At 51.2% G+C, this 20,926-nt stretch overlaps 65 non-coding genes across 65 annotated transcripts; all 65 read left to right on the forward strand.

The window, feature by feature from the left end:
• The first annotated feature begins 63 nt into the window (after positions 1–63).
• LOC127144789 (5S ribosomal RNA) lies at positions 64–182 on the forward strand. The gene has a single exon (XR_007816577.1). It is a non-coding gene; the product is annotated as a 5S ribosomal RNA (ribosomal RNA).
• Positions 183–386: 204 nt separating this feature from the next.
• On the forward strand, positions 387–505 carry LOC127145262 (5S ribosomal RNA). Its single transcript, XR_007817041.1, has one exon. It is a non-coding gene; the product is annotated as a 5S ribosomal RNA (ribosomal RNA).
• A 204-nt stretch (positions 506–709) lies between these two features.
• LOC127144917 (5S ribosomal RNA) lies at positions 710–828 on the forward strand. Its single transcript, XR_007816704.1, has one exon. It is a non-coding gene; the product is annotated as a 5S ribosomal RNA (ribosomal RNA).
• A 203-nt stretch (positions 829–1,031) lies between these two features.
• LOC127144854 (5S ribosomal RNA) lies at positions 1,032–1,150 on the forward strand. The gene has a single exon (XR_007816642.1). It is a non-coding gene; the product is annotated as a 5S ribosomal RNA (ribosomal RNA).
• Positions 1,151–1,354: 204 nt separating this feature from the next.
• LOC127144561 (5S ribosomal RNA) lies at positions 1,355–1,473 on the forward strand. Its single transcript, XR_007816349.1, has one exon. It is a non-coding gene; the product is annotated as a 5S ribosomal RNA (ribosomal RNA).
• A 204-nt stretch (positions 1,474–1,677) lies between these two features.
• LOC127145273 (5S ribosomal RNA) lies at positions 1,678–1,796 on the forward strand. Its single transcript, XR_007817052.1, has one exon. It is a non-coding gene; the product is annotated as a 5S ribosomal RNA (ribosomal RNA).
• Positions 1,797–2,000: 204 nt separating this feature from the next.
• Positions 2,001–2,119, forward strand: LOC127145284 (5S ribosomal RNA). Its single transcript, XR_007817063.1, has one exon. It is a non-coding gene; the product is annotated as a 5S ribosomal RNA (ribosomal RNA).
• Positions 2,120–2,323: 204 nt separating this feature from the next.
• LOC127145295 (5S ribosomal RNA) lies at positions 2,324–2,442 on the forward strand. Its single transcript, XR_007817074.1, has one exon. It is a non-coding gene; the product is annotated as a 5S ribosomal RNA (ribosomal RNA).
• Positions 2,443–2,646: 204 nt separating this feature from the next.
• On the forward strand, positions 2,647–2,765 carry LOC127145306 (5S ribosomal RNA). Its single transcript, XR_007817085.1, has one exon. It is a non-coding gene; the product is annotated as a 5S ribosomal RNA (ribosomal RNA).
• Positions 2,766–2,969: 204 nt separating this feature from the next.
• On the forward strand, positions 2,970–3,088 carry LOC127144938 (5S ribosomal RNA). Its single transcript, XR_007816725.1, has one exon. It is a non-coding gene; the product is annotated as a 5S ribosomal RNA (ribosomal RNA).
• Positions 3,089–3,292: 204 nt separating this feature from the next.
• On the forward strand, positions 3,293–3,411 carry LOC127144894 (5S ribosomal RNA). Its single transcript, XR_007816681.1, has one exon. It is a non-coding gene; the product is annotated as a 5S ribosomal RNA (ribosomal RNA).
• A 204-nt stretch (positions 3,412–3,615) lies between these two features.
• On the forward strand, positions 3,616–3,734 carry LOC127145317 (5S ribosomal RNA). The gene has a single exon (XR_007817096.1). It is a non-coding gene; the product is annotated as a 5S ribosomal RNA (ribosomal RNA).
• Positions 3,735–3,938: 204 nt separating this feature from the next.
• Positions 3,939–4,057, forward strand: LOC127144939 (5S ribosomal RNA). Its single transcript, XR_007816726.1, has one exon. It is a non-coding gene; the product is annotated as a 5S ribosomal RNA (ribosomal RNA).
• A 204-nt stretch (positions 4,058–4,261) lies between these two features.
• LOC127144748 (5S ribosomal RNA) lies at positions 4,262–4,380 on the forward strand. Its single transcript, XR_007816536.1, has one exon. It is a non-coding gene; the product is annotated as a 5S ribosomal RNA (ribosomal RNA).
• Positions 4,381–4,584: 204 nt separating this feature from the next.
• Positions 4,585–4,703, forward strand: LOC127144549 (5S ribosomal RNA). The gene has a single exon (XR_007816337.1). It is a non-coding gene; the product is annotated as a 5S ribosomal RNA (ribosomal RNA).
• A 204-nt stretch (positions 4,704–4,907) lies between these two features.
• On the forward strand, positions 4,908–5,026 carry LOC127144922 (5S ribosomal RNA). The gene has a single exon (XR_007816709.1). It is a non-coding gene; the product is annotated as a 5S ribosomal RNA (ribosomal RNA).
• Positions 5,027–5,230: 204 nt separating this feature from the next.
• LOC127144985 (5S ribosomal RNA) lies at positions 5,231–5,349 on the forward strand. Its single transcript, XR_007816772.1, has one exon. It is a non-coding gene; the product is annotated as a 5S ribosomal RNA (ribosomal RNA).
• A 204-nt stretch (positions 5,350–5,553) lies between these two features.
• On the forward strand, positions 5,554–5,672 carry LOC127144934 (5S ribosomal RNA). Its single transcript, XR_007816721.1, has one exon. It is a non-coding gene; the product is annotated as a 5S ribosomal RNA (ribosomal RNA).
• Positions 5,673–5,876: 204 nt separating this feature from the next.
• LOC127145329 (5S ribosomal RNA) lies at positions 5,877–5,995 on the forward strand. The gene has a single exon (XR_007817108.1). It is a non-coding gene; the product is annotated as a 5S ribosomal RNA (ribosomal RNA).
• A 204-nt stretch (positions 5,996–6,199) lies between these two features.
• Positions 6,200–6,318, forward strand: LOC127145340 (5S ribosomal RNA). Its single transcript, XR_007817119.1, has one exon. It is a non-coding gene; the product is annotated as a 5S ribosomal RNA (ribosomal RNA).
• Positions 6,319–6,522: 204 nt separating this feature from the next.
• On the forward strand, positions 6,523–6,641 carry LOC127144661 (5S ribosomal RNA). Its single transcript, XR_007816449.1, has one exon. It is a non-coding gene; the product is annotated as a 5S ribosomal RNA (ribosomal RNA).
• A 204-nt stretch (positions 6,642–6,845) lies between these two features.
• Positions 6,846–6,964, forward strand: LOC127145351 (5S ribosomal RNA). The gene has a single exon (XR_007817130.1). It is a non-coding gene; the product is annotated as a 5S ribosomal RNA (ribosomal RNA).
• A 204-nt stretch (positions 6,965–7,168) lies between these two features.
• Positions 7,169–7,287, forward strand: LOC127144974 (5S ribosomal RNA). Its single transcript, XR_007816761.1, has one exon. It is a non-coding gene; the product is annotated as a 5S ribosomal RNA (ribosomal RNA).
• A 204-nt stretch (positions 7,288–7,491) lies between these two features.
• Positions 7,492–7,610, forward strand: LOC127145362 (5S ribosomal RNA). The gene has a single exon (XR_007817141.1). It is a non-coding gene; the product is annotated as a 5S ribosomal RNA (ribosomal RNA).
• A 204-nt stretch (positions 7,611–7,814) lies between these two features.
• LOC127145373 (5S ribosomal RNA) lies at positions 7,815–7,933 on the forward strand. The gene has a single exon (XR_007817152.1). It is a non-coding gene; the product is annotated as a 5S ribosomal RNA (ribosomal RNA).
• Positions 7,934–8,137: 204 nt separating this feature from the next.
• LOC127144662 (5S ribosomal RNA) lies at positions 8,138–8,256 on the forward strand. The gene has a single exon (XR_007816450.1). It is a non-coding gene; the product is annotated as a 5S ribosomal RNA (ribosomal RNA).
• A 204-nt stretch (positions 8,257–8,460) lies between these two features.
• On the forward strand, positions 8,461–8,579 carry LOC127145384 (5S ribosomal RNA). The gene has a single exon (XR_007817163.1). It is a non-coding gene; the product is annotated as a 5S ribosomal RNA (ribosomal RNA).
• Positions 8,580–8,783: 204 nt separating this feature from the next.
• On the forward strand, positions 8,784–8,902 carry LOC127144976 (5S ribosomal RNA). Its single transcript, XR_007816763.1, has one exon. It is a non-coding gene; the product is annotated as a 5S ribosomal RNA (ribosomal RNA).
• A 204-nt stretch (positions 8,903–9,106) lies between these two features.
• On the forward strand, positions 9,107–9,225 carry LOC127145395 (5S ribosomal RNA). The gene has a single exon (XR_007817174.1). It is a non-coding gene; the product is annotated as a 5S ribosomal RNA (ribosomal RNA).
• Positions 9,226–9,429: 204 nt separating this feature from the next.
• On the forward strand, positions 9,430–9,548 carry LOC127145434 (5S ribosomal RNA). Its single transcript, XR_007817213.1, has one exon. It is a non-coding gene; the product is annotated as a 5S ribosomal RNA (ribosomal RNA).
• A 204-nt stretch (positions 9,549–9,752) lies between these two features.
• LOC127144793 (5S ribosomal RNA) lies at positions 9,753–9,871 on the forward strand. Its single transcript, XR_007816581.1, has one exon. It is a non-coding gene; the product is annotated as a 5S ribosomal RNA (ribosomal RNA).
• Positions 9,872–10,075: 204 nt separating this feature from the next.
• Positions 10,076–10,194, forward strand: LOC127144580 (5S ribosomal RNA). The gene has a single exon (XR_007816368.1). It is a non-coding gene; the product is annotated as a 5S ribosomal RNA (ribosomal RNA).
• A 204-nt stretch (positions 10,195–10,398) lies between these two features.
• LOC127144543 (5S ribosomal RNA) lies at positions 10,399–10,517 on the forward strand. Its single transcript, XR_007816331.1, has one exon. It is a non-coding gene; the product is annotated as a 5S ribosomal RNA (ribosomal RNA).
• Positions 10,518–10,721: 204 nt separating this feature from the next.
• Positions 10,722–10,840, forward strand: LOC127144746 (5S ribosomal RNA). Its single transcript, XR_007816534.1, has one exon. It is a non-coding gene; the product is annotated as a 5S ribosomal RNA (ribosomal RNA).
• Positions 10,841–11,044: 204 nt separating this feature from the next.
• LOC127144790 (5S ribosomal RNA) lies at positions 11,045–11,163 on the forward strand. Its single transcript, XR_007816578.1, has one exon. It is a non-coding gene; the product is annotated as a 5S ribosomal RNA (ribosomal RNA).
• A 204-nt stretch (positions 11,164–11,367) lies between these two features.
• Positions 11,368–11,486, forward strand: LOC127145406 (5S ribosomal RNA). The gene has a single exon (XR_007817185.1). It is a non-coding gene; the product is annotated as a 5S ribosomal RNA (ribosomal RNA).
• A 204-nt stretch (positions 11,487–11,690) lies between these two features.
• Positions 11,691–11,809, forward strand: LOC127144918 (5S ribosomal RNA). The gene has a single exon (XR_007816705.1). It is a non-coding gene; the product is annotated as a 5S ribosomal RNA (ribosomal RNA).
• A 203-nt stretch (positions 11,810–12,012) lies between these two features.
• On the forward strand, positions 12,013–12,131 carry LOC127145417 (5S ribosomal RNA). Its single transcript, XR_007817196.1, has one exon. It is a non-coding gene; the product is annotated as a 5S ribosomal RNA (ribosomal RNA).
• A 204-nt stretch (positions 12,132–12,335) lies between these two features.
• LOC127144562 (5S ribosomal RNA) lies at positions 12,336–12,454 on the forward strand. Its single transcript, XR_007816350.1, has one exon. It is a non-coding gene; the product is annotated as a 5S ribosomal RNA (ribosomal RNA).
• Positions 12,455–12,658: 204 nt separating this feature from the next.
• On the forward strand, positions 12,659–12,777 carry LOC127144691 (5S ribosomal RNA). Its single transcript, XR_007816479.1, has one exon. It is a non-coding gene; the product is annotated as a 5S ribosomal RNA (ribosomal RNA).
• A 204-nt stretch (positions 12,778–12,981) lies between these two features.
• On the forward strand, positions 12,982–13,100 carry LOC127144794 (5S ribosomal RNA). Its single transcript, XR_007816582.1, has one exon. It is a non-coding gene; the product is annotated as a 5S ribosomal RNA (ribosomal RNA).
• Positions 13,101–13,304: 204 nt separating this feature from the next.
• On the forward strand, positions 13,305–13,425 carry LOC127144947 (5S ribosomal RNA). The gene has a single exon (XR_007816734.1). It is a non-coding gene; the product is annotated as a 5S ribosomal RNA (ribosomal RNA).
• Positions 13,426–13,629: 204 nt separating this feature from the next.
• LOC127144948 (5S ribosomal RNA) lies at positions 13,630–13,750 on the forward strand. Its single transcript, XR_007816735.1, has one exon. It is a non-coding gene; the product is annotated as a 5S ribosomal RNA (ribosomal RNA).
• A 204-nt stretch (positions 13,751–13,954) lies between these two features.
• On the forward strand, positions 13,955–14,075 carry LOC127144949 (5S ribosomal RNA). The gene has a single exon (XR_007816736.1). It is a non-coding gene; the product is annotated as a 5S ribosomal RNA (ribosomal RNA).
• Positions 14,076–14,279: 204 nt separating this feature from the next.
• Positions 14,280–14,400, forward strand: LOC127144950 (5S ribosomal RNA). Its single transcript, XR_007816737.1, has one exon. It is a non-coding gene; the product is annotated as a 5S ribosomal RNA (ribosomal RNA).
• A 204-nt stretch (positions 14,401–14,604) lies between these two features.
• Positions 14,605–14,723, forward strand: LOC127145428 (5S ribosomal RNA). Its single transcript, XR_007817207.1, has one exon. It is a non-coding gene; the product is annotated as a 5S ribosomal RNA (ribosomal RNA).
• A 204-nt stretch (positions 14,724–14,927) lies between these two features.
• On the forward strand, positions 14,928–15,048 carry LOC127144951 (5S ribosomal RNA). Its single transcript, XR_007816738.1, has one exon. It is a non-coding gene; the product is annotated as a 5S ribosomal RNA (ribosomal RNA).
• A 204-nt stretch (positions 15,049–15,252) lies between these two features.
• Positions 15,253–15,371, forward strand: LOC127145440 (5S ribosomal RNA). Its single transcript, XR_007817219.1, has one exon. It is a non-coding gene; the product is annotated as a 5S ribosomal RNA (ribosomal RNA).
• Positions 15,372–15,575: 204 nt separating this feature from the next.
• On the forward strand, positions 15,576–15,694 carry LOC127145451 (5S ribosomal RNA). The gene has a single exon (XR_007817232.1). It is a non-coding gene; the product is annotated as a 5S ribosomal RNA (ribosomal RNA).
• Positions 15,695–15,898: 204 nt separating this feature from the next.
• Positions 15,899–16,017, forward strand: LOC127145462 (5S ribosomal RNA). Its single transcript, XR_007817244.1, has one exon. It is a non-coding gene; the product is annotated as a 5S ribosomal RNA (ribosomal RNA).
• Positions 16,018–16,221: 204 nt separating this feature from the next.
• LOC127144868 (5S ribosomal RNA) lies at positions 16,222–16,340 on the forward strand. Its single transcript, XR_007816656.1, has one exon. It is a non-coding gene; the product is annotated as a 5S ribosomal RNA (ribosomal RNA).
• A 204-nt stretch (positions 16,341–16,544) lies between these two features.
• LOC127145473 (5S ribosomal RNA) lies at positions 16,545–16,663 on the forward strand. The gene has a single exon (XR_007817255.1). It is a non-coding gene; the product is annotated as a 5S ribosomal RNA (ribosomal RNA).
• A 204-nt stretch (positions 16,664–16,867) lies between these two features.
• Positions 16,868–16,986, forward strand: LOC127145484 (5S ribosomal RNA). The gene has a single exon (XR_007817267.1). It is a non-coding gene; the product is annotated as a 5S ribosomal RNA (ribosomal RNA).
• A 204-nt stretch (positions 16,987–17,190) lies between these two features.
• LOC127144862 (5S ribosomal RNA) lies at positions 17,191–17,309 on the forward strand. Its single transcript, XR_007816650.1, has one exon. It is a non-coding gene; the product is annotated as a 5S ribosomal RNA (ribosomal RNA).
• A 204-nt stretch (positions 17,310–17,513) lies between these two features.
• Positions 17,514–17,632, forward strand: LOC127144899 (5S ribosomal RNA). The gene has a single exon (XR_007816686.1). It is a non-coding gene; the product is annotated as a 5S ribosomal RNA (ribosomal RNA).
• A 204-nt stretch (positions 17,633–17,836) lies between these two features.
• Positions 17,837–17,957, forward strand: LOC127145015 (5S ribosomal RNA). Its single transcript, XR_007816800.1, has one exon. It is a non-coding gene; the product is annotated as a 5S ribosomal RNA (ribosomal RNA).
• A 204-nt stretch (positions 17,958–18,161) lies between these two features.
• LOC127144530 (5S ribosomal RNA) lies at positions 18,162–18,280 on the forward strand. Its single transcript, XR_007816318.1, has one exon. It is a non-coding gene; the product is annotated as a 5S ribosomal RNA (ribosomal RNA).
• Positions 18,281–18,484: 204 nt separating this feature from the next.
• LOC127144887 (5S ribosomal RNA) lies at positions 18,485–18,603 on the forward strand. The gene has a single exon (XR_007816674.1). It is a non-coding gene; the product is annotated as a 5S ribosomal RNA (ribosomal RNA).
• A 204-nt stretch (positions 18,604–18,807) lies between these two features.
• Positions 18,808–18,926, forward strand: LOC127144541 (5S ribosomal RNA). Its single transcript, XR_007816329.1, has one exon. It is a non-coding gene; the product is annotated as a 5S ribosomal RNA (ribosomal RNA).
• Positions 18,927–19,130: 204 nt separating this feature from the next.
• LOC127145458 (5S ribosomal RNA) lies at positions 19,131–19,249 on the forward strand. The gene has a single exon (XR_007817240.1). It is a non-coding gene; the product is annotated as a 5S ribosomal RNA (ribosomal RNA).
• A 204-nt stretch (positions 19,250–19,453) lies between these two features.
• On the forward strand, positions 19,454–19,572 carry LOC127144945 (5S ribosomal RNA). The gene has a single exon (XR_007816732.1). It is a non-coding gene; the product is annotated as a 5S ribosomal RNA (ribosomal RNA).
• A 204-nt stretch (positions 19,573–19,776) lies between these two features.
• Positions 19,777–19,895, forward strand: LOC127144552 (5S ribosomal RNA). Its single transcript, XR_007816340.1, has one exon. It is a non-coding gene; the product is annotated as a 5S ribosomal RNA (ribosomal RNA).
• Positions 19,896–20,099: 204 nt separating this feature from the next.
• LOC127144802 (5S ribosomal RNA) lies at positions 20,100–20,218 on the forward strand. The gene has a single exon (XR_007816590.1). It is a non-coding gene; the product is annotated as a 5S ribosomal RNA (ribosomal RNA).
• Positions 20,219–20,422: 204 nt separating this feature from the next.
• Positions 20,423–20,541, forward strand: LOC127144563 (5S ribosomal RNA). The gene has a single exon (XR_007816351.1). It is a non-coding gene; the product is annotated as a 5S ribosomal RNA (ribosomal RNA).
• Positions 20,542–20,745: 204 nt separating this feature from the next.
• On the forward strand, positions 20,746–20,864 carry LOC127144872 (5S ribosomal RNA). Its single transcript, XR_007816660.1, has one exon. It is a non-coding gene; the product is annotated as a 5S ribosomal RNA (ribosomal RNA).
• The last annotated feature ends 62 nt before the right edge of the window (positions 20,865–20,926 follow it).

The raw sequence follows: 20,926 nt of genomic DNA on the forward strand, positions 1-20,926 counted from the left end.
TCGAGCATGCGTGGGAGATTCTGGCCGACATGGCTTATATGCATTTTCTGCGCATTCCGTGATGGGTGCGATCATACCAGCACTAATGCACCGGGTCCCATCAGATCTCCGCAGTTAAGCGTGCTTGGGCGAGAGTAGTACTAAGTTGGGTGACCACTTGGGAAGTCCTCGTGTTGCACCCCTTTTTCTATTTTTTTTATTATTATTTTTTTCAATCCTACCATTTTGTTTCTTTCTCCCACCGTGTTTTCAAGTCGTGCAGCCGCCCCGGCTCGTATGCTCATGCACATGCTCGTGCGGGTCCCGGTGGCCGTTCCGACCGGTCGAGCATGCGTGGGAGATTCTGGCCGACATGGCTTATATGCATTTTCTGCGCATTCCGTGATGGGTGCGATCATACCAGCACTAATGCACCGGATCCCATCAGAACTCCGCAGTTAAGCGTGCTTGGGCGAGAGTAGTACTAAGTTGGGTGACCACTTGGGAAGTCCTCGTGTTGCACCCCTTTTTCTATTTTTTTTATTATTATTTTTTTCAATCCTACCATTTTGTTTCTTTCTCCCACCGTGTTTTCAAGTCGTGCAGCCGCCCCGGCTCGTATGCTCATGCACACGCTCGTGTAGGTCCCGGTGGCCGTTCCGACCGGTCGAGCATGCGTGGGAGATTCTGGCCGACATGGCTTATATGCATTTTCTGCGCATTCCGTGATGGGTGCGATCATACCAGCACTAATGCACCGGATCCCATCAGAACTCCGCAGTTAAGCGTGCTTGGGCGAGAGTAGTACTAAGTTGGGTGACCACTTGGGAAGTCCTCCTGTTGCACCCCTTTTTCTATTTTTTTTATTATTATTTTTTCAATCCTACCATTTTGTTTCTTTCTCCCACCGTGTTTTCAAGTCGTGCAGCCGCCCCGGCTCGTATGCTCATGCACACGCTCGTGCGGGTCCCGGTGGCCGTTCCGACCGGTCGAGCATGCGTGGGAGATTCTGGCCGACATGGCTTATATGCATTTTCTGCGCATTCCGTGATGGGTGCGATCATACCAGCACTAATGCACCGGATCCCATCAGAACTCCGCAGTTATGCGTGCTTGGGCGAGAGTAGTACTAAGTTGGGTGACCACTTGGGAAGTCCTCGTGTTGCACCCCTTTTTCTATTTTTTTTATTATTATTTTTTTCAATCCTACCATTTTGTTTCTTTCTCCCACCGTGTTTTCAAGTCGTGCAGCCGCCCCGGCTCGTATGCTCATGCACACGCTCGTGCGGGTCCCGGTGGCCGTTCCGACCGGTCGAGCATGCGTGGGAGATTCTGGCCGACATGGCTTATATGCATTTTCTGCGCATTCCGTGATGGGTGCGATCATACCAGCACTAATGCACCGGATCCCATCAGAACTCCGCAGTTAAGCGTGCTTGGGCGAGAGTAGTACTAAGTTGGGTGTCCACTTGGGAAGTCCTCGTGTTGCACCCCTTTTTCTATTTTTTTTATTATTATTTTTTTCAATCCTACCATTTTGTTTCTTTCTCCCACCGTGTTTTCAAGTCGTGCAGCCGCCCCGGCTCGTATGCTCATGCACACGCTCGTGCGGGTCCCGGTGGCCGTTCCGACCGGTCGAGCATGCGTGGGAGATTCTGGCCGACATGGCTTATATGCATTTTCTGCGCATTCCGTGATGGGTGCGATCATACCAGCACTAATGCACCGGATCCCATCAGAACTCCGCAGTTAAGCGTGCTTGGGCGAGAGTAGTACTAAGTTGGGTGACCACTTGGGAAGTCCTCGTGTTGCACCCCTTTTTCTATTTTTTTTATTATTATTTTTTTCAATCCTACCATTTTGTTTCTTTCTCCCACCGTGTTTTCAAGTCGTGCAGCTGCCCCGGCTCGTATGCTCATGCACACGCTCGTGCGGGTCCCGGTGGCCGTTCCGACCGGTCGAGCATGCGTGGGAGATTCTGGCCGACATGGCTTATATGCATTTTCTGCGCATTCCGGGATGGGTGCGATCATACCAGCACTAATGCACCGGATCCCATCAGAACTCCGCAGTTAAGCGTGCTTGGGCGAGAGTAGTACTAAGTTGGGTGACCACTTGGGAAGTCCTCGTGTTGCACCCCTTTTTCTATTTTTTTTATTATTATTTTTTTCAATCCTACCATTTTGTTTCTTTCTCCCACCGTGTTTTCAAGTCGTGCAGCCGCCCCGGCTCGTATGCTCATGCACACGCTCGTGCGGGTCCCGGTGGCCGTTCCGACCGGTCGAGCATGCGTGGGAGATTCTGGCCGACATGGCTTATATGCATTTTCTGCGCATTCCGTGATGGGTGCGATCATACCAGCACTAATGCACCGGATCCCATCAGAACTCCGCAGTTAAGCGTGCTTGGGCGAGAGTAGTACTAAGTTGGGTGACCACTTGGGAAGTCCTCGTGTTGCACCCCTTTTTCTATTTTTTTTATTATTATTTTTTTCAATCCTACCATTTTGTTTCTTTCTCCCACCGTGTTTTCAAGTCGTGCAGCCGCCCCGGCTCGTATGCTCATGCACACGCTCGTGCGGGTCCCGGTGGCCGTTCCGACCGGTCGAGCATGCGTGGGAGATTCTGGCCGACATGGCTTATATGCATTTTCTGCGCATTTCGTGATGGGTGCGATCATACCAGCACTAATGCACCGGATCCCATCAGAACTCCGCAGTTAAGCGTGCTTGGGCGAGAGTAGTACTAAGTTGGGTGACCACTTGGGAAGTCCTCGTGTTGCACCCCTTTTTCTATTTTTTTTATTATTATTTTTTTCAATCCTACCATTTTGTTTCTTTCTCCCACCGTGTTTTCAAGTCGTGCAGCCGCCTCGGCTCGTATGCTCATGCACACGCTCGTGCGGGTCCCGGTGGCCGTTCCGACCGGTCGAGCATGCGTGGGAGATTCTGGCCGACATGGCTTATATGCATTTTCTGCGCATTCCGTGATGGGTGCGATCATACCAGCACTAATGCACCGGATCCCATCAGAACTCTGCAGTTAAGCGTGCTTGGGCGAGAGTATTACTAAGTTGGGTGACCACTTGGGAAGTCCTCGTGTTGCACCCCTTTTTCTATTTTTTTTATTATTATTTTTTTCAATCCTACCATTTTGTTTCTTTCTCCCACCGTGTTTTCAAGTCGTGCAGCCGCCCCGGCTCGTATGCTCATGCACACGCTCGTGCGGGTCCCGGTGGCCGTTCCGACCGGTCGAGCATGCGTGGGAGATTCTGGCCGACATGGCTTATATGCATTTTCTGCGCATTCCGTGATGGGTGCGATCATACCAGCACTAATGCACCGGATCCCATCAGAACTCCGCAGTTAAGCGTGGTTGGGCGAGAGTAGTACTAAGTTGGGTGACCACTTGGGAAGTCCTCGTGTTGCACCCCTTTTTCTATTTTTTTTATTATTATTTTTTTCAATCCTACCATTTTGTTTCTTTCTCCCACCGTGTTTTCAAGTCGTGCAGCCGCCCCGGCTCGTATGCTCATGCACACGCTCGTGCGGGTCCCGGTGGCCGTTCCGACCGGTCGAGCATGCGTGGGAGATTCTGGCCGACATGGCTTATATGCATTTTCTGCGCATTCCGTGATGGGTGCGATCATACCAGCACTAATGCACCGGATCCCATCAGAACTCCGCAGTTAAGCGTGCTTGGGCGAGAGTAGTACTAAGTTGGGTGACCACTTGGGAAGTCCTCGTGTTGCACCCCTTTTTCTATTTTTTTTATTATTATTTTTTTCAATCCTACCATTTTGTTTCTTTCTCCCACCGTGTTTTCAAGTCGTGCAGCCGCCCCGGCTCGTATGCTCATGCACACGCTCGTGCGGGTCCCGGTGGCCGTTCCGACCGGTCGAGCATGCGTGGGAGATTCTGGCCGACATGGCTTATATGCATTTTCTGCGCATTCCGTGATGGGTGCGATCATACCAGCACTAATGCACCGGATCCCATCAGAACTCTGCAGTTAAGCGTGCTTGGGCGAGAGTATTACTAAGTTGGGTGACCACTTGGGAAGTCCTCGTGTTGCACCCCTTTTTCTATTTTTTTTATTATTATTTTTTTCAATCCTACCATTTTGTTTCTTTCTCCCACCGTGTTTTCAAGTCGTGCAGCCGCCCCGGCTCGTATGCTCATGCACACGCTCGTGCGGGTCCCGGTGGCCGTTCCGACCGGTCGAGCATGCGTGGGAGATTCTGGCCGACATGGCTTATATGCATTTTCTGCGCATTCCGTGATGGCTGCGATCATACCAGCACTAATGCACCGGATCCCATCAGAACTCCGCAGTTAAGCGTGCTTGGGCGAGAGTAGTACTAAGTTGGGTGACCACTTGGGAAGTCCTCGTGTTGCACCCCTTTTTCTATTTTTTTTATTATTATTTTTTTCAATCCTACCATTTTGTTTCTTTCTCCCACCGTGTTTTCAAGTCGTGCAGCCGCCCCGGCTCGTATGCTCATGCACACGCTCGTGCGGGTCCCGGTGGCCGTTCCGACCGGTCGAGCATGCGTGGGAGATTCTGGCCGACATGGCTTATATGCATTTTCTGCGCATTCCGTGATGGGTGCGATCATACCAGCACTAATGCACCGGATCCCATCGGAACTCCGCAGTTAAGCGTGCTTGGGCGAGAGTAGTACTAAGTTGGGTGACCACTTGGGAAGTCCTCGTGTTGCACCCCTTTTTCTATTTTTTTTATTATTATTTTTTTCAATCCTACCATTTTGTTTCTTTCTCCCACCGTGTTTTCAAGTCGTGCAGCCGCCCCGGCTCGTATGCTCATGCACACGCTCGTGCGGGTCCCGGTGGCCGTTCCGACCGGTCGAGCATGCGTGGGAGATTCTGGCCGACATGGCTTATATGCATTTTCTGCGCATTCCGTGATGGGTGCGATCATACCAGCACTAATGCACCGGATCCCAACAGAACTCCGCAGTTAAGCGTGCTTGGGTGAGAGTAGTACTAAGTTGGGTGACCACATGGGAAGTCCTCGTGTTGCACCCCTTTTTCTATTTTTTTTATTATTATTTTTTTCAATCCCACCATTTTGTTTCTTTCTCCCACCGTGTTTTCAAGTCGTGCAGCCGCCCCGGGTCGTATGCTCATGCACACGCTCGTGCGGGTCCCGGTGGCCGTTCCGACCGGTCGAGCATGCGTGGGAGATTCTGGCCGACATGGCTTATATGCATTTTCTGCGCATTCCGTGATGGGTGCGATCATACCATCACTAATGCACCGGATCCCATCAGAACTCCGCGGTTAAGCGTGCTTGGGCGAGAGTAGTACTAAGTTGGGTGACCACTTGGGAAGTCCTCGTGTTGCACCCCTTTTTCTATTTTTTTTATTATTATTTTTTTCAATCCTACCATTTTGTTTCTTTCTCCCACCGTGTTTTCAAGTCGTGCAGCCGCCCCGACTCGTATGCTCATGCACACGCTCGTGCGGGTCCCGGTGGCCGTTCCGACCGGTCGAGCATGCGTGGGAGATTCTGGCCGACATGGCTTATATGCATTTTCTGCGCATTCCGTGATGGCTGCGATCATACCAGCACTAATGCACCGGATCCCATCAGAACTCCGCGGTTAAGCGTGCTTGGGCGAGAGTAGTACTAAGTTGGGTGACCACTTGGGAAGTCCTCGTGTTGCACCCCTTTTTCTATTTTTTTTATTATTATTTTTTTCAATCCTACCATTTTGTTTCTTTCTCCCACCGTGTTTTCAAGTCGTGCAGCCGCCCCGACTCGTATGCTCATGCAGACGCTCGTGCGGGTCCCGGTGGCCGTTCCGACCGGTCGAGCATGCGTGGGAGATTCTGGCCGACATGGCTTATATGCATTTTCTGCGCATTCCGTGATGGGTGCGATCATACCAGCACTAATGCACCGGATCCCATCAGAACTCCGCAGTTAAGCGTGCTTGGGCGAGAGTAGTACTAAGTTGGGTGACCACTTGGGAAGTCCTCGTGTTGCACCCCTTTTTCTATTTTTTTTATTATTATTTTTTTCAATCCTACCATTTTGTTTCTTTCTCCCACCGTGTTTTCAAGTCGTGCAGCCGCCCCGGCTCGTATGCTCATGCACACGCTCGTGCGGGTCCCGGTGGCCGTTCCGACCGGTCGAGCATGCGTGGGAGATTCTGGCCGACATGGCTTATATGCATTTTCTGCGCATTCCATGATGGGTGCGATCATACCAGCACTAATGCACCGGATCCCATCAGAACTCCGCAGTTAAGCGTGCTTGGGCGAGAGTAGTACTAAGTTGGGTGACCACTTGGGAAGTCCTCGTGTTGCACCCCTTTTTCTATTTTTTTTATTATTATTTTTTTCAATCCTACCATTTTGTTTCTTTCTGCCACCGTGTTTTCAAGTCGTGCAGCCGCCCCGACTCGTATGCTCATGCACACGCTCGTGCGGGTCCCGGTGGCCGTTCCGACCGGTCGAGCATGCGTGGGAGATTCTGGCCGACATGGCTTATATGCATTTTCTGCGCATTCCGCGATGGGTGCGATCATACCAGCACTAATGCACCGGATCCCATCAGAACTCCGCAGTTAAGCGTGCTTGGGCGAGAGTAGTACTAACTTGGGTGACCACTTGGGAAGTCCTCGTGTTGCACCCCTTTTTCTATTTTTTTTATTATTATTTTTTTCAATCCTACCATTTTGTTTCTTTCTCCCACCGTGTTTTCAAGTCGTGCAGCCGCCCCGACTCGTATGCTCATGCACACGCTCGTGCGGGTCCCGGTGGCCGTTCCGACCGGTCGAGCATGCGTGGGAGATTCTGGCCGACATGGCTTATATGCATTTTCTGCGCATTCCGTGATGGGTGCGATCATACCAGCACTAATGCACCGGATCCCATCAGAACTCCGCAGTTAAGCGTGCTTGGGCGAGAGTAGTACTAAGTTGGGTGACCACTTGGGAAGTCCTCGTGTTGCACCCCTTTTTCTATTTTTTTTATTATTATTTTTTTCAATCCTACCATTTTGTTTCTTTCTCCCACCGTGTTTTCAAGTCGTGCAGCCGCCCCGGGCCGTATGCTCATGCACACGCTCGTGCGGGTCCCGGTGGCCGTTCCGACCGGTCGAGCATGCGTGGGAGATTCTGGCCGACATGGCTTATATGCATTTTCTGCGCGTTCCGTGATGGGTGCGATCATACCAGCACTAATGCACCGGATCCCATCAGAACTCCGCAGTTAAGCGTGCTTCGGCGAGAGTAGTACTAAGTTGGGTGACCACTTGTGAAGTCCTCGTGTTGCACCCCTTTTTCTATTTTTTTTATTATTATTTTTTTCAATCCTACCATTTTGTTTCTTTCTCCCACCGTGTTTTCAAGTCGTGCAGCCGCCCCGACTCGTATGCTCATGCAGACGCTCGTGCGGGTCCCGGTGGCCGTTCCGACCGGTCGAGCATGCGTGGGAGATTCTGGCCGACATGGCTTATATGCATTTTCTGCGCATTCCGTGATGGGTGCGATCATACCAGCACTAATGCACCGGATCCCATCAGAACTCCGCAGTTAAGCGTGCTTGGGCGAGAGTAGTACTAAGTTGGGTGACCACTTGGGAAGTCCTCGTGTTGCACCCCTTTTTCTATTTTTTTTATTATTATTTTTTTCAATCCTACCATTTTGTTTCTTTCTCCCACCGTGTTTTCAAGTCGTGCAGCCGCCCCGGCTCGTATGCTCATGCACACGCTCGTGCGGGTCCCGGTGGCCGTTCCGACCGGTCGAGCATGCGTGGGAGATTCTGGCCGACATGGCTTATATGCATTTTCTGCGCATTCCATGATGGGTGCGATCATACCAGCACTAATGCACCGGATCCCATCAGAACTCCGCAGTTAAGCGTGCTTGGGCGAGAGTAGTACTAAGTTGGGTGACCACTTGGGAAGTCCTCGTGTTGCACCCCTTTTTCTATTTTTTTTATTATTATTTTTTTCAATCCTACCATTTTGTTTCTTTCTGCCACCGTGTTTTCAAGTCGTGCAGCCGCCCCGACTCGTATGCTCATGCACACGCTCGTGCGGGTCCCGGTGGCCGTTCCGACCGGTCGAGCATGCGTGGGAGATTCTGGCCGACATGGCTTATATGCATTTTCTGCGCATTCCGCGATGGGTGCGATCATACCAGCACTAATGCACCGGATCCCATCAGAACTCCGCAGTTAAGCGTGCTTGGGCGAGAGTAGTACTAACTTGGGTGACCACTTGGGAAGTCCTCGTGTTGCACCCCTTTTTCTATTTTTTTTATTATTATTTTTTTCAATCCTACCATTTTGTTTCTTTCTCCCACCGTGTTTTCAAGTCGTGCAGCCGCCCCGACTCGTATGCTCATGCACACGCTCGTGCGGGTCCCGGTGGCCGTTCCGACCGGTCGAGCATGCGTGGGAGATTCTGGCCGACATGGCTTATATGCATTTTCTGCGCATTCCGTGATGGGTGCGATCATACCAGCACTAATGCACCGGATCCCATCAGAACTCCGCAGTTAAGCGTGCTTGGGCGAGAGTAGTACTAAGTTGGGTGACCACTTGGGAAGTCCTCGTGTTGCACCCCTTTTTCTATTTTTTTTATTATTATTTTTTTCAATCCTACCATTTTGTTTCTTTCTCCCACCGTGTTTTCAAGTCGTGCAGCCGCCCCGGGCCGTATGCTCATGCACACGCTCGTGCGGGTCCCGGTGGCCGTTCCGACCGGTCGAGCATGCGTGGGAGATTCTGGCCGACATGGCTTATATGCATTTTCTGCGCGTTCCGTGATGGGTGCGATCATACCAGCACTAATGCACCGGATCCCATCAGAACTCCGCAGTTAAGCGTGCTTCGGCGAGAGTAGTACTAAGTTGGGTGACCACTTGTGAAGTCCTCGTGTTGCACCCCTTTTTCTATTTTTTTTATTATTATTTTTTTCAATCCTACCATTTTGTTTCTTTCTCCCACCGTGTTTTCAAGTCGTGCAGCCGCCCCGGCTCGTATGCTCATGCACACGCTCGTGCGGGTCCCGGTGGCCGTTCCGACCGGTCGAGCATGCGTGGGAGATTCTGGCCGACATGGCTTATATGCATTTTCTGCGCATTCCGTGATGGGTGCGATCATACCAGCACTAATGCACCGGATCCCATCAGAACTCCGCAGTTAAGCGTGCTTGGGCGAGAGTAGTACTAAGTTGGGTGACCACTTGGGAAGTCCTCGTGTTGCACCCCTTTTTCTATTTTTTTTATTATTATTTTTTTCAATCCTACCATTTTGTTTCTTTCTCCCACCGTGTTTTCAAGTCGTGCAGCCGCCCCGGCTCGTATGCTCATGCACACGCTCGTGCGGGTCCCGGTGGCCGTTCCGACCGGTCGAGCATGCGTGGGAGATTCTGGCCGACATGGCTTATATGCATTTTCTGCGCATTCCGTGATGGGTGCGATCATACCAGCACTAATGCACCGGATCCCATCAGAACTCCGCAGTTAAGCGTGCTTGGGCGAGAGTAGTACTAAGGTGGGTGACCACTTGGGAAGTCCTCGTGTTGCACCCCTTTTTCTATTTTTTTTATTATTATTTTTTTCAATCCTACCATTTTGTTTCTTTCTCCCACCGTGTTTTCAAGTCGTGCAGCCGCCCCGGCTCGTATGCTCATGCACACGCTCGTGCAGGTCCCGGTGGCCGTTCCGACCGGTCGAGCATGCGTGGGAGATTCTGGCCGACATGGCTTATATGCATTTTCTGCGCATTCCGTGATGGGTGCGATCATACCAGCACTAATGCACCGGATCCCTTCAGAACTCCGCAGTTAAGCGTGCTTGGGCGAGAGTAGTACTAAGTTGGGTGACCACTTGGGAAGTCCTCGTGTTGCACCCATTTTTCTATTTTTTTTATTATTATTTTTTTCAATCCTACCATTTTGTTTCTTTCTCCCACCGTGTTTTCAAGTCGTGCAGCCGCCCCGGCTCGTATGCTCATGCACACGCTCGTGCGGGTCCCGGTGGCCGTTCCGACCGGTCGAGCATGCGTGGGAGATTCTGGCCGACATGGCTTATATGCATTTTCTGCGCATTCCGTGATGGGTGCGATCATACCAGCACTAATGCACCGGATCCCATCAGAACTCCGCAGTTAAGCGTGCTTGGGCGAGAGTAGTACTAAGGTGGGTGACCACTTGGGAAGTCCTCGTGTTGCACCCCTTTTTCTATTTTTTTTATTATTATTTTTTTCAATCCTACCATTTTGTTTCTTTCTCCCACCGTGTTTTCAAGTCGTGCAGCCGCCCCGGCTCGTATGCTCATGCACACGCTCGTGCGGGTCCCGGTGGCCGTTCCGACCGGTCGAGCATGCGTGGGAGATTCTGGCCGACATGGCTTATATGCATTTTCTGCGCATTCCGTGATGGGTGCGATCATACCAGCACTAATGCACCGGATCCCATCAGAACTCCGCAGTTAAGCGTGCTTGGGCGAGAGTAGTACTAAGGTGGGTGACCACTTGGGAAGTCCTCGTTTTGCACCCCTTTTTCTATTTTTTTTATTATTATTTTTTTCAATCCTACCATTTTGTTTCTTTCTCCCACCGTGTTTTCAAGTCGTGCAGCCGCCCCGGCTCGTATGCTCATGCACACGCTCGTGCGGGTCCCGGTGGCCGTTCCGACCGGTCGAGCATGCGTGGGAGATTTTGGCCGACATGGCTTATATGCATTTTCTGCGCATTCCGTGATGGGTGCGATCATACCATCACTAATGCACCGGATCCCATCAGAACTCCGTAGTTAAGCGTGGTTGGGCGAGAGTAGTACTAAGTTGGGTGACCACTTGGGAAGTCCTCGTGTTGCACCCCTTTTTCTATTTTTTTTATTATTATTTTTTTCAATCCTACCATTTTGTTTCTTTCTCCCACCGTGTTTTCAAGTCGTGCAGCCGCCCCGGGTCGTATGCTCATGCACACGCTCGTGCGGGTCCCGGTGGCCGTTCCGACCGGTCGAGCATGCGTGGGAGATTCTGGCCGACATGGCTTATATGCATTTTCTGCGCATTCCGTGATGGGTGCGATCATACCAGCACTAATGCACCGGGTCCCATCAGATCTCCGCAGTTAAGCGTGCTTGGGCGAGAGTAGTACTAAGTTGGGTGACCACTTGGGAAGTCCTCGTGTTGCACCCCTTTTTCTATTTTTTTTATTATTATTTTTTTCAATCCTACCATTTTGTTTCTTTCTCCCACCGTGTTTTCAAGTCGTGCAGCCGCCCCGGCTCGTATGCTCATGCACATGCTCGTGCGGGTCCCGGTGGCCGTTCCGACCGGTCGAGCATGCGTGGGAGATTCTGGCCGACATGGCTTATATGCATTTTCTGCGCATTCCGTGATGGGTGCGATCATACCAGCACTAATGCACCGGATCCCATCAGAACTCCGCAGTTAAGCGTGCTTGGGCGAGAGTAGTACTAAGTTGGGTGACCACTTGGGAAGTCCTCGTGTTGCACCCCTTTTTCTATTTTTTTTATTATTATTTTTTTCAATCCTACCATTTTGTTTCTTTCTCCCACCGTGTTTTCAAGTCGTGCAGCCGCCCCGGCTCGTATGCTCATGCACACGCTCGTGTAGGTCCCGGTGGCCGTTCCGACCGGTCGAGCATGCGTGGGAGATTCTGGCCGACATGGCTTATATGCATTTTCTGCGCATTCCGTGATGGGTGCGATCATACCAGCACTAATGCACCGGATCCCATCAGAACTCCGCAGTTAAGCGTGCTTGGGCGAGAGTAGTACTAAGTTGGGTGACCACTTGGGAAGTCCTCCTGTTGCACCCCTTTTTCTATTTTTTTTATTATTATTTTTTCAATCCTACCATTTTGTTTCTTTCTCCCACCGTGTTTTCAAGTCGTGCAGCCGCCCCGGCTCGTATGCTCATGCACACGCTCGTGCGGGTCCCGGTGGCCGTTCCGACCGGTCGAGCATGCGTGGGAGATTCTGGCCGACATGGCTTATATGCATTTTCTGCGCATTCCGTGATGGGTGCGATCATACCAGCACTAATGCACCGGATCCCATCAGAACTCCGCAGTTAAGCGTGCTTGGGCGAGAGTAGTACTAAGTTGGGTGACCACTTGGGAAGTCCTCGTGTTGCACCCCTTTTTCTATTTTTTTTATTATTATTTTTTTCAATCCTACCATTTTGTTTCTTTCTCCCACCGTGTTTTCAAGTCGTGCAGCCGCCCCGGCTCGTATGCTCATGCACACGCTCGTGCGGGTCCCGGTGGCCGTTCCGACCGGTCGAGCATGCGTGGGAGATTCTGGCCGACATGGCTTATATGCATTTTCTGCGCATTCCGTGATGGGTGCGATCATACCAGCACTAATGCACCGGATCCCATCAGAACTCCGCAGTTAAGCGTGCTTGGGCGAGAGTAGTACTAAGTTGGGTGTCCACTTGGGAAGTCCTCGTGTTGCACCCCTTTTTCTATTTTTTTTATTATTATTTTTTTCAATCCTACCATTTTGTTTCTTTCTCCCACCGTGTTTTCAAGTCGTGCAGCCGCCCCGGCTCGTATGCTCATGCACACGCTCGTGCGGGTCCCGGTGGCCGTTCCGACCGGTCGAGCATGCGTGGGAGATTCTGGCCGACATGGCTTATATGCATTTTCTGCGCATTCCGTGATGGGTGCGATCATACCAGCACTAATGCACCGGATCCCATCAGAACTCCGCAGTTAAGCGTGCTTGGGCGAGAGTAGTACTAAGGTGGGTGACCACTTGGGAAGTCCTCGTGTTGCACCCCTTTTTCTATTTTTTTTATTATTATTTTTTTCAATCCTACCATTTTGTTTCTTTCTCCCACCGTGTTTTCAAGTCGTGCAGCCGCCCCGGCTCGTATGCTCATGCACACGCTCGTGCAGGTCCCGGTGGCCGTTCCGACCGGTCGAGCATGCGTGGGAGATTCTGGCCGACATGGCTTATATGCATTTTCTGCGCATTCCGTGATGGGTGCGATCATACCAGCACTAATGCACCGGATCCCTTCAGAACTCCGCAGTTAAGCGTGCTTGGGCGAGAGTAGTACTAAGTTGGGTGACCACTTGGGAAGTCCTCGTGTTGCACCCATTTTTCTATTTTTTTTATTATTATTTTTTTCAATCCTACCATTTTGTTTCTTTCTCCCACCGTGTTTTCAAGTCGTGCAGCCGCCCCGGCTCGTATGCTCATGCACACGCTCGTGCGGGTCCCGGTGGCCGTTCCGACCGGTCGAGCATGCGTGGGAGATTCTGGCCGACATGGCTTATATGCATTTTCTGCGCATTCCGTGATGGGTGCGATCATACCAGCACTAATGCACCGGATCCCATCAGAACTCCGCAGTTAAGCGTGCTTGGGCGAGAGTAGTACTAAGTTGGGTGTGACCACTTGGGAAGTCCTCGTGTTGCACCCCTTTTTCTATTTTTTTTATTATTATTTTTTTCAATCCTACCATTTTGTTTCTTTCTCCCACCGTGTTTTCAAGTCGTGCAGCCGCCCCGGCTCGTATGCTCATGCACACGCTCGTGCGGGTCCCGGTGGCCGTTCCGACCGGTCGAGCATGCGTGGGAGATTCTGGCCGACATGGCTTATATGCATTTTCTGCGCATTCCGTGATGGGTGCGATCATACCAGCACTAATGCACCGGATCCCATCAGAACTCCGCAGTTAAGCGTGCTTGGGCGAGAGTAGTACTAAGTTGGGTGTGACCACTTGGGAAGTCCTCGTGTTGCACCCCTTTTTCTATTTTTTTTATTATTATTTTTTTCAATCCTACCATTTTGTTTCTTTCTCCCACCGTGTTTTCAAGTCGTGCAGCCGCCCCGGCTCGTATGCTCATGCACACGCTCGTGCGGGTCCCGGTGGCCGTTCCGACCGGTCGAGCATGCGTGGGAGATTCTGGCCGACATGGCTTATATGCATTTTCTGCGCATTCCGTGATGGGTGCGATCATACCAGCACTAATGCACCGGATCCCATCAGAACTCCGCAGTTAAGCGTGCTTGGGCGAGAGTAGTACTAAGTTGGGTGTGACCACTTGGGAAGTCCTCGTGTTGCACCCCTTTTTCTATTTTTTTTATTATTATTTTTTTCAATCCTACCATTTTGTTTCTTTCTCCCACCGTGTTTTCAAGTCGTGCAGCCGCCCCGGCTCGTATGCTCATGCACACGCTCGTGCGGGTCCCGGTGGCCGTTCCGACCGGTCGAGCATGCGTGGGAGATTCTGGCCGACATGGCTTATATGCATTTTCTGCGCATTCCGTGATGGGTGCGATCATACCAGCACTAATGCACCGGATCCCATCAGAACTCCGCAGTTAAGCGTGCTTGGGCGAGAGTAGTACTAAGTTGGGTGTGACCACTTGGGAAGTCCTCGTGTTGCACCCCTTTTTCTATTTTTTTTATTATTATTTTTTTCAATCCTACCATTTTGTTTCTTTCTCCCACCGTGTTTTCAAGTCGTGCAGCCGCCCCGGCTCGTATGCTCATGCACACGCTCGTGCGGGTCCCGGTGGCCGTTCCGACCGGTCGAGCATGCGTGGGAGATTCTGGCCGACATGGCTTATATGCATTTTCTGCGCATTCCGTGATGGGTGCGATCATACCAGCACTAATGCACCGGATCCCATCAGAACTCCGCAGTTAAGCGTGCTTGGGCGAGAGTAGTACTAAGTTGGGTGACCACTTGGGAAGTCCTCGTGTTGCACCCCTTTTTCTATTTTTTTTATTATTATTTTTTTCAATCCTACCATTTTGTTTCTTTCTCCCACCGTGTTTTGAAGTCGTGCAGCCGCCCCGGCTCGTATGCTCATGCACACGCTCGTGCGGGTCCTGGTGGCCGTTCCGACCGGTCGAGCATGCGTGGGAGATTCTGGCCGACATGGCTTATATGCATTTTCTGCGCATTTCGTGATGGGTGCGATCATACCAGCACTAATGCACCGGATCCCATCAGAACTCCGCAGTTAAGCGTGCTTGGGCGAGAGTAGTACTAAGTTGGGTGTGACCACTTGGGAAGTCCTCGTGTTGCACCCCTTTTTCTATTTTTTTTATTATTATTTTTTTCAATCCTACCATTTTGTTTCTTTCTCCCACCGTGTTTTCAAGTCGTGCAGCCGCCCCGGCTCGTATGCTCATGCACACGCTCGTGCGGGTCCCGGTGGCCGTTCCGACCGGTCGAGCATGCGTGGGAGATTCTGGCCGACATGGCTTATATGCATTTTCTGCGCATTCCGTGATGGGTGCGATCATACCAGCACTAATGCACCGGATCCCATCAGAACTCCGCAGTTAAGCGTGCTTGGGCGAGAGTAGTACTAAGTTGGGTGACCACTTGGGAAGTCCTCGTGTTGCACCCCTTTTTCTATTTTTTTTATTATTATTTTTTTCAATCCTACCATTTTGTTTCTTTCTCCCACCGTGTTTTCAAGTCGTGCAGCCGCCCCGGGTCGTATGCTCATGCACACGCTCGTGCGGGTCCCGGTGGCCGTTCCGACCGGTCGAGCATGCGTGGGAGATTCTGGCCGACATGGCTTATATGCATTTTCTGCGCATTTCGTGATGGGTGCGATCATACCAGCACTAATGCACCGGATCCCATCAGAACTCCGCAGTTAAGCGTGCTTGGGCGAGAGTAGTACTAAGTTGGGTGACCACTTGGGAAGTCCTCGTGTTGCACCCCTTTTTCTATTTTTTTTATTATTATTTTTTTCAATCCTACCATTTTGTTTCTTTCTCCCACCGTGTTTTCAAGTCGTGCAGCCGCCCCGGCTCGTATGCTCATGCACACGCTCGTGCGGGTCCCGGTGGCCGTTCCGACCGGTCGAGCATGCGTGGGAGATTCTGGCCGACATGGCTTATATGCATTTTCTGCGCATTCCGTGATGGGTGCGATCATACCAGCACTAATGCACCGGATCCCATCAGAACTCCGCAGTTAAGCGTGCTTGGGCGAGAGTAGTACTAAGTTGGGTGACCACTTGGGAAGTCCTCGTGTTGCACCCCTTTTTCTATTTTTTTTATTATTATTTTTTTCAATCCTACCATTTTGTTTCTTTCTCCCACCGTGTTTTCAAGTCGTGCAGCCGCCCCGGGTCGTATGCTCATGCACACGCTCGTGCGGGTCCCGGTGGCCGTTCCGACCGGTCGAGCATGCGTGGGAGATTCTGGCCGACATGGCTTATATGCATTTTCTGCGCATTCCGTGATGGGTGCGATCATTCCAGCACTAATGCACCGGATCCCATCAGAACTCCGCAGTTAAGCGTGCTTGGGCGAGAGTAGTACTAAGTTGGTTGACCACTTGGGAAGTCCTCGTGTTGCACCCCTTTTTCTATTTTTTTTATTATTATTTTTTTCAATCCTACCATTTTGTTTCTTTCTCCCACCGTGTTTTCAAGTCGTGCAGCCGCCCCGGCTCGTATGCTCATGCACACGCTCGTGCGGGTCCCGGTGGCCGTTCCGACCGGTCGAGCATGCGTGGGAGATTCTGGCCGACATGGCTTATATGCATTTTCTGCGCATTCCGTGATGGGTGCGATCATACCAGCACTAATGCACCGGATCCCATCAGAACTCCGCAGTTAAGCGTGCTTGGGCGAGAGTAGTACTAAGTTGGGTGACCACTTGGGAAGTCCTCGTGTTGCACCCCTTTTTCTATTTTTTTTATTATTATTTTTTTCAATCCTACCATTTTGTTTCTTTCTCCCACCGTGTTTTCAAGTCGTGCAGCCGCCCCGGCTCGTATGCTCATGCACACGCTCGTGCGGGTCCCGGTGGCCGTTCCGACCGGTCGAGCATGCGTGGGAGATTCTGGCCGACATGGCTTATATGCATTTTCTGCGCATTCCATGATGGGTGCGATCATACCAGCACTAATGCACCGGATCCCATCAGAACTCCGCAGTTAAGCGTGCTTGGGCGAGAGTAGTACTAAGTTGGGTGACCACTTGGGAAGTCCTCGTGTTGCACCCCTTTTTCTATTTTTTTTATTATTATTTTTTTCAATCCTACCATTTTGTTTCTTTCTCCCACCGTGTTTTCAAGTCGTGCAGCCGCCCCGGCTCGTATGCTCATGCACACGCTCGTGCGGGTCCCGGTGGCCGTTCCGACCGGTCGAGCATGCGTGGGAGATTCTGGCCGACATGGCTTATATGCATTTTCTGCGCATTCCGTGATGGGTGCGATCATACCAGCACTAATGCACCGGATCCCATCAGAAGTCCGCAGTTAAGCGTGCTTGGGCGAGAGTAGTACTAAGTTGGGTGACCACTTGGGAAGTCCTCGTGTTGCACCCCTTTTTCTATTTTTTTTATTATTATTTTTTTCAATCCTACCATTTTGTTTCTTTCTCCCACCGTGTTTTCAAGTCGTGCAGCCGCCCCGGCTCGTATGCTCATGCACACGCTCGTGCGGGTCCCGGTGGCCGTTCCGACCGGTCGAGCATGCGTGGGAGATTCTGGCCGACATGGCTTATATGCATTTTCTGCGCATTCCGTGATGGGTGCGATCATTCCAGCACTAATGCACCGGATCCCATCAGAACTCCGCAGTTAAGCATGCTTGGGCGAGAGTAGTACTAAGTTGGGTGACCACTTGGGAAGTCCTCGTGTTGCACCCCTTTTTCTATTTTTTTTATTATTATTTTTTTCAATCCTACCATTTTGTTTCTTTCTCCCACCGTGTTTTCAAGTCGTGCAGCCGCCCCGGCTCGTATGCTCATGCACACGCTCGTGCGGGTCCCGGTGGCCGTTCCGACCGGTCGAGCATGCGTGGGAGATTCTGGCCGACATGGCTTATATGCATTTTCTGCGCATTCCGTGATGGGTGCGATCATACCAGCACTAATGCACCGGATCCCATCAGAACTCCGCAGTTAAGCGTGCTTGGGCGAGAGTAGTACTAAGTTGGGTGTGACCACTTGGGAAGTCGTCGTGTTGCACCCCTTTTTCTATTTTTTTTATTATTATTTTTTTCAATCCTACCATTTTGTTTCTTTCTCCCACCGTGTTTTCAAGTCGTGCAGCCGCCCCGGCTCGTATGCTCATGCACACGCTCGTGCGGGTCCCGGTGGCCGTTCCGACCGGTCGAGCATGCGTGGGAGATTCTGGCCGACATGGCTTATATGCATTTTCTGCGCATTCCGTGATGGGTGCGATCATACCAGCACTAATGCACCGGATCCCATCAGAACTCCGCAGTTAAGCGTGCTTGGGCGAGAGTAGTACTAAGTTGGGTGACCACTTGGGAAGTCCTCGTGTTGCACCCCTTTTTCTATTTTTTTTATTATTATTTTTTTCAATCCTACCATTTTGTTTCTTTCTCCCACCGTGTTTTCAAGTCGTGCAGCCGCCCCGGCTCGTATGCTCATGCACACGCTCGTGCGGGTCCCGGTGGCCGTTCCGACCGGTCGAGCATGCGTGGGAGATTCTGGCCGACATGGCTTATATGCATTTTCTGCGCATTCCGTGATTGGTGCGATCATACCAGCACTAATGCACCGGATCCCATCAGAATTCCGCAGTTAAGCGTGCTTGGGCGAGAGTAGTACTAAGTTGGGTGACCACTTGGGAAGTCCTCGTGTTGCACCCCTTTTTCTATTTTTTTTATTATTATTTTTTTCAATCCTACCATTTTGTTTCTTTCTCCCACCGTGTTTTCAAGTCGTGCAGCCGCCCCGGCTCGTATGCTCATGCACACGCTCGTGCGGGTCCCGGTGGCCGTTCCGACCGGTCGAGCATGCGTGGGAGATTCTGGCCGACATGGCTTATATGCATTTTCTGCGCATTCCGTGATGGGTGCGATCATACCAGCACTAATGCACCGGATCCCATCAGAACTCCGCAGTTAAGCGTGCTTGGGCGAGAGTAGTACTAAGTTGGGTGACCACTTGGGAAGTCCTCGTGTTGCACCCCTTTTTCTATTTTTTTTATTATTATTTTTTTCAATCCTACCATTTTGTTTCTTTCTCCCACCGTGTTTTCAAGTCGTGCAGCCGCCCCGGGTCGTATGCTCATGCACACGCTCGTGCGGGTCCCGGTGGCCGTTCCGACCGGTCGAGCATGCGTGGGAGATTCTGGCCGACATGGCTTATATGCATTTTCTGCGCATTCCGTGATGGGTGCGATCATACCAGCACTAATGCACCGGATCCCATCAGAACTCCGCAGTTAAGCGTGCTTGGGCGAGAGTAGTACTAAGTTGGGTGACCACTTGGGAAATCCTCGTGTTGCACCCCTTTTTCTATTTTTTTTATTATTATTTTTTTCAATCCTACCATTTTGTTTCTTTCTCCCACCGTGTTTTCAAGTCGTGCAGCCGCCCCGGGTCGTATGCTCATGCACACGCTCGTGCGGGTCCCGGTGGCCGTTCCGACCGGTCGAGCATGCGTGGGAGATTCTGGCCGACATGGCTTATATGCATTTTCTGCGCATTCCGTGATGGGTGCGATCATACCAGCACTAATGCACCGGATCCCATCAGAACTCTGCACTTAAGCGTGCTTGGGCGAGAGTAGTACTAAGTTGGGTGACCACTTGGGAAGTCCTCGTGTTGCACCCCTTTTTCTATTTTTTTTATTATTATTTTTTTCAATCCTACCATTTTGTTTCTTTCTCCCACCGTGTTTTCAAGTCGTGCAGCCGCCCCGGCTCGTATGCTCATGCACACGCTCGTGCGGGTCTCGGTGGCCGTTCCGACCGGTCGAGCATGCGTGGGAGATTCTGGCCGACATGGCTTTTATGCATTTTCTGCGCATTCCGTGATGGGTGCGATCATACCAGCACTAATGCACCGGATCCCATCAGAACTCCGCAGTTAAGCGTGCTTGGGCGAGAGTAGTACTAAGTTGGGTGACCACTTGGGAAGTCCTCGTGTTGCACCCCTTTTTCTATTTTTTTTATTATTATTTTTTTCAATCCTACCATTTTGTTTCTTTCTCCCACCGTGTTTTCAAGTCGTGCAGCCGCCCCGGCTCGTATGCTCATGCACACGCTCGTGCGGGTCTCGGTGGCCGTTCCGACCGGTCGAGCATGCGTGGGAGATTCTGGCCGACATGGCTTATATGCATTTTCTGCGCATTCCGTAATGGGTGCGATCATACCAGCACTAAAGCACCGGATCCCATCAGAACTCCGCAGTTAAGCGTGCTTGGGCGAGAGTAGTACTAAGTTGGGTGACCACTTGGGAAGTCCTCGTGTTGCACCCCTTTTTCTATTTTTTTTATTATTATTTTTTTCAATCCTATCATTTTGTTTCTTTCTCCCACCGTGTTTTCAAGTCGTGCAGCCGCCCCGGCTCGTATGCTCATGCACACGCTCGTGCGGGTCCCGGTGGCCGTTCCGACCGGTCGAGCATGCGTGGGAGATTCTGGCCGACATGGCTTATATGCATTTTCTGCGCATTCCGTGATGGGTGCGATCATACCAGCACTAATGCACCGGATCCCATCAGAACTCCGCAGTTAAGCGTGCTTGGGCGAGAGTAGTACTAAGTTGGGTGACCACTTGGGAAGTCCTCGTGTTGCACCCCTTTTTCTATTTTTTTTATTATTATTTTTTTCAATCCTACCATTTTGTTTCTTTCTCCCACCGTGTTTTCAAGTCGTGCAGCCGCCCCGGCTCGTATGCTCATGCACACGCTCGTGCGGGTCCCGGTGGCCGTTCCGACCGGTCGAGCATGCGTGGGAGATTCTGGCCGACATGGCTTATATGCATTTTCTGCGCATTCCGTGATCGGTGCGATCATACCAGCACTAATGCACCGGATCCCATCAGAACTCCGCAGTTAAGCGTGCTTGGGCGAGAGTAGTACTAAGTTGGGTGACCACTTGGGAAGTCCTTGTGTTGCACCCCTTTTTCTATTTTTTTTATTATTATTTTTTTCAATCCTACCATTTTGTTTCTTTCTCCCACCG

Source organism: Cucumis melo, chromosome 12 (assembly GCF_025177605.1).
Source record: "Cucumis melo cultivar AY chromosome 12, USDA_Cmelo_AY_1.0, whole genome shotgun sequence".
In the NCBI taxonomy this organism is placed as follows: domain Eukaryota; kingdom Viridiplantae; phylum Streptophyta; class Magnoliopsida; order Cucurbitales; family Cucurbitaceae; genus Cucumis; species Cucumis melo.